Raw genomic sequence first — 5,224 nt, forward strand, 5'->3', positions numbered from 1 at the left:
CAAATAAAAGTATTATTTCATTAATTCACACTCAATGATATAGATCTAGATATCATCTAATCCTTCATAATTACAAAAATCAAACTCTAAAAATTGTAATATTTTAAAATAATACAATGGTAAAATATATTTTTATCCCTTTAAAAATTTTCATTTAATTTCAACCTTTCAAATATTCTTTTTTCTGTTTTTATTCTTAAATAAAAGGTTTGTTCATTAATCTCATGTTAAATATTTAAGTAAATATTGTTAATATTTAATTTAAAAATAATATAAAAATAAAACCATAATTATAATACCTTTAATTACCATATGAATTAATAATTTTTTATCTTAAGTTGATACCTTTAACTAATTTTCGGCGTTTGCAAATCCAAATTGAAAAATATAAACAGTGGGCTAAATTTATATTCTAGTTTATTGGAAAAATCCAAAATTTTGGCCACGTTCTGAAATTTGGTGTCGCGTCGACTGGATCTCGCCCAAAAGCCGACGAGTTAGGTTATTCTCAGTAACGCAGCCACACTTCACTCATGGTCGCGTCCCTGCTTCCTAAAGGAATTCCGCTGCTTCGGCTGCAACTTTACAACCTTCTCGCCGCAGGAATCCATTCACCTCTGCGTCGTCCTTGGTGCGCTGCGGCTGAGTCAGCTGAGGACGAAAGAGAAGATATCCTCTGCGAAGAAGACCGATGCGGTGCCGAGCCTGAGGGACCTGCTGAAGTATCACATGCAGGATGATTCTGATTACAAGAAATGGAAGGATAAGAAGGAAGAGATTCTTCGAGACATCCAACCTATCATTTCGCTTGCTAGAGAGATTCTTCACTCTAATAGGCCAGTCTCTTAGCTTTATCCATTTTACTATTATTTAGGCTCAGCTTACATAGTTTTTTTATTATATCATACATTCGAATATTTACTGATATGATTTCATATCTGTATCGCTCAATGAATTTGAATTATTCATGGATTTTAACTCAAACAAGAAAGAAAAAAGTGATATCAGCAACTTGAATTTTAAATTCCTAAACTGTAGTCTGATATTTATGCCGAATAGCCGATGTTAACTTCAATTCCTTTCATCATGACATGTTTGGATTTCGAATTCTTGATCATGATAATTATGTTATTTATGTTGTTTTTTTTAACAAGGCAAATATTGGATTTTGACTTTTTTTATGGTAGTTTAGAGGTTTTGTTAGTATGGTACTTTGAAATTCTGAGCTTGTTGCTGATACGAGATGAATGAAAAGGTACATTTGTACTTTTGCATGATCAAGCTTGGCATGGTTGCATGGCTGTTGCTTCTTTTGCAATCAGTCTTGGAACTTGTTTGATCCGGTGTGATAAAACTTTAATGAAATCATAAATATTGCTTTTTATTGCTGTGATGAAAATTATACTTCCTGTTCATATTTAAAAGTAGTTTAAGTAAGAACGCTATAAAAAATATAACAGAGTTCGGTGTGTGGTTGCCTTATACATTTGCTAGAACCTAGTCAGACTGGGGCTGCAGTTATTGTTGCATCTTATAAAAGATCTGGAAACCAAGTAAATAAGCAAAAAAAAAAATAACTCTCTAAATGTATTTGAATTTTAGCAATATTCTGAGGTTATCATCTCCAGAACAGTAAGCTTGCTACATTTAGAAGAAAATAAATACTAACGAAATTAAGTTTTGACAATGAACATGTGATTTAAATCACTAATGGGTGGTCAAACAAATATATTATTTTGAGATGCTTTTTGGATGTAACAGTTAATAAGCCGAATTAACTAGTCTATAATGCAATGATGTTAAATATTAGTGAACTTGGTCATTATAATTCTTCTATTTAATTTTCCAAATGTTAGGTATATGGATGGGGAACAATTAACTGTTGCAGATGAGAAAGCTTTGGTTGATAGGCTTCTTCGTTATCATCCAAAATCTGAAGATAAAATTGGATGTGGACTTGATTGGATTATGGTGAGCTTCTGTTGGCATTATCTTTTATTGAGGTTTTCACTGTTTTGATTGAGTTACTAGATAATCAAGCATGTCTTCAGGGTAAACAAACTTCTCACTTTTGCCATACCCCAATTTGTAGGCCAATTTGGTGGTTGGATATCTGGATAATATCTATTATAAACTTAAGACTGAAACGGATTGTTTCTTGTCTCCTACTGTCAACATTTTATCGTACCTGCATCTACTATGAATTTAATCAAATAACTAAATATTTTGGAAATGCAAGCAGCGCTTGCATTAGTTGTTGTTTTCCTTTATAATTGGTTTATCTGAAAATTGTGTTCAAACATGGTTCTACCATGTTTTGGGCCTGAGTTATCTCAAACAAATTATGAAAAAAAATGTTGGCAACCCTTGATGTAGAAGATTAATTTTTTTTATTGATCATGATTTTATCCCTTGCTTCTTACTGATACAATCTCCTGTTATTTGTGCTTGAGAAAATGCCTTTTGGGCCTGAGTGATGAATTGCATCATGTATTATTTTTACACGTTTTGTCTGCATGGCAGTATGATATTCTTTAATTTTGGCGTTTGGTTTTTGGTGTCATGGACTTGTGAAAAATTTAAGGACGGTTGTACAAATATTTGTTTATGCCTGGATGATCATAGAACATAAAGATCCTGAGAAGGGTTTCCAGTAGAATGCTGCATGCCAAGTATATTGGAATTTACCTTACAGTACTTGGAAAAGTTGTATTTATTGTTAATAAACGTTAGAGGCTAAAACTAAAGAATTAACATCTCAAAAGTATACACATGTACAGAGATGCGTGTACAATGGTGGTTTTGTTTACCTTTTTTCCATTTCAGAGAGGCTTTACAGTGTTTTTGTTTAGGCAAATACTTGATTTTGTGGTGTGAAATTATTGCACATATTAACACTCTACCTTATTTATATTGAGCACCATTTGTAGCCAGTTAATTTATTGCATGCTTCGCACTCGCTCAATTTTATCTAACAGTGCAGTTTCAAGATAGATTTTTCTTTCTTTCAAAAAAGAATCTGTTTCTAATTAAAACTTACCAATATGGTCCTTAGAATGAGCTTTAATGTGGCTGGCTAATCTAGGTAGCATTTTGAGTATCTTTAGCTACACATGCTGGTTTGGTTGTTCAAACTTCTCTTGCACTTAAATATTGGACTAACACCAACATTTTTCCTTTATCGGTTTACCTCAATTCTGAAGATTGGAATCATACACTTTTTTAAACAAAATTCAATTTCATATTTTCTTTATTTTTGTGGTGCTAAAGTCTTCCTACTGGTACTTTTATGCATATCTCTGTTTGTATTTTTATGCAATAGCGGGCTCATAGATTGACAGGATGACTGATTCATTCTTTTGTCTATTTTTGCGACATGGAATCTGTTGTTCTCTCTCTCTCTATTTGCATGCCAATTTGGCATAAATTTCTATTGGCTTTACTAATCTTAATCTCTTCCTATTAAGGTTGATCGACATCCTGAATTTAGACACTCAAGGTGTCTCTATGCTGTTAGAACTGATGGTGGATGGATAGATTTCTCATACCAAGTGTCTGCGAGCATACATTCGAGATAAGTACCCATCCCATGTTGAAAGATTTATCAGTGAACATTTTCAGAATGGACGATTTTATGGGAAACTTGCCCGCATGATGTCAAAATCACCATGAAAAATTTTCAATGTTATAGATCACTCTTGAATAACACTTTCTGTTTGTTATAAATGAAGCCGGAGAAAATGATTGAATTGAGCCTCACTTTGTTGACTTGCACCTTTCTCCTCTGAGGTTGGCTTGGTATATGATTGTTCGTCTCATTAAAAGATCCTTGTACCTTAGGCCTGGAGTAAAAATATGCTCAGTGTGTGTCGAAGACACGTATTTGAATGAGCATGAGCCGGGCGATGGTGGCACGCGTGTATTAATATCATCTTCAATCACTCTATAAATTCATGTTTAAAAGGTTATATTTAGACACTTGAAAATCCTCATATCTAAACAATGTGAAAATCTCATATTGTTTAGATATCAGGATTTTCAAGTGTTTAAATATAATTTTATAAACATGCATTTATTGAGCGATTGAACATGAGGTTAATATATGCCATTGTTGCCTGAGTCATGCTTATGTAATTACGTGTCTTTGACACGTACCGTGTGTGTTCATTCTTTTTGGACAAAATTTATGTATATATTTTTTATATTTTTGGACCCTCTTTAACCCTTTCTTTCATTTTAGTCCAGTTTGTGTCCATATGGCATCACTAGGCAGAAGGTGTGTTTTGTAAGTCACACTTTCTAGATAACATGCCTTTACCGTATGTGGCAAAAACTTGAGCTAATCTGAGAAATAATCTGAAATGAATGTTATTTTCGGTATTAATTTTTAATTTGGTGATATTTGGGTAAAAAAAACCCGCAAGAATGTGGGTTTTTTTTTAGAAGGGGGACATTTTCTTTCTTTATGTGGGTGTTTTTGAGTGGTCACATCTTGCATAGTTGAAACAATCATATAAATCCTTGTTGTCAAGTGTATCATGTGCGCTTTTGAAGTGTTGAAGTTAGATTTCAATAGTTTGTGCTGCTTTTGTATATGATACCGGAATGAACATGGACCGTTTCCTTCAACTGGAACTGAGCCAGGCTATATGATTCTAAATCAACCTTATAAACTGTGTTGTTTCGCTTCCTCTGCCTAACAAGACCGCCCAAATTAAGTGAGGCCATCAATTTCTTATTGGATGGGGATCATCACTTGTGAGCTGAGTCTGAGTTATTATATTAACTGGTGAATAGGGTATGAAATTTAGGTTAAGCTACAATGGGTCAGGTGACATAAAATGTTACATTATCTAGTTAACCTAGGTTTCAGTAGTTTCAAGTCTGTCCTGCCTTTTTATTTGATACTGGAATGAAGTTGATCATCTCCTACTGAAATGGGTATAGTCCAAGGAGGGATTGAGGGGTGGTTGAGTACAGCGCTCCTTTGAAAATTTCAAAACTACTGCATATTTGGACTTAATATATATATATATATATATATATAATTGTTCCTCATAAAATTTTACAAGATCGGCCTTACATTCTAACGTCGGTCCTTGATTTAGTCATCATATGATTCTAAATCAACCTTATAACCTGGGTTTGTTTCGCTTCCACTGCGGCTCTGCCTATCAAGACTGCCTAAATTGAGGTCAGCGATTTCTCATTGGATGAGGATCAT

At 33.6% G+C, this 5,224-nt stretch overlaps 1 pseudogene; it reads left to right on the plus strand.

Moving 5' to 3' along the window:
• Window positions 1-441: 441 nt before the first annotated feature.
• LOC120215622 lies at window positions 442-3,833 on the plus strand (annotated as a pseudogene).
• Window positions 3,834-5,224: the final 1,391 nt, after the last annotated feature.

Source organism: Hibiscus syriacus, unplaced genomic scaffold, assembly GCF_006381635.1.
Source record: "Hibiscus syriacus cultivar Baekdansim isolate YM2019G1 unplaced genomic scaffold, ASM638163v2 tig00110129_pilon, whole genome shotgun sequence".
NCBI classification, from domain to species: domain Eukaryota; kingdom Viridiplantae; phylum Streptophyta; class Magnoliopsida; order Malvales; family Malvaceae; genus Hibiscus; species Hibiscus syriacus.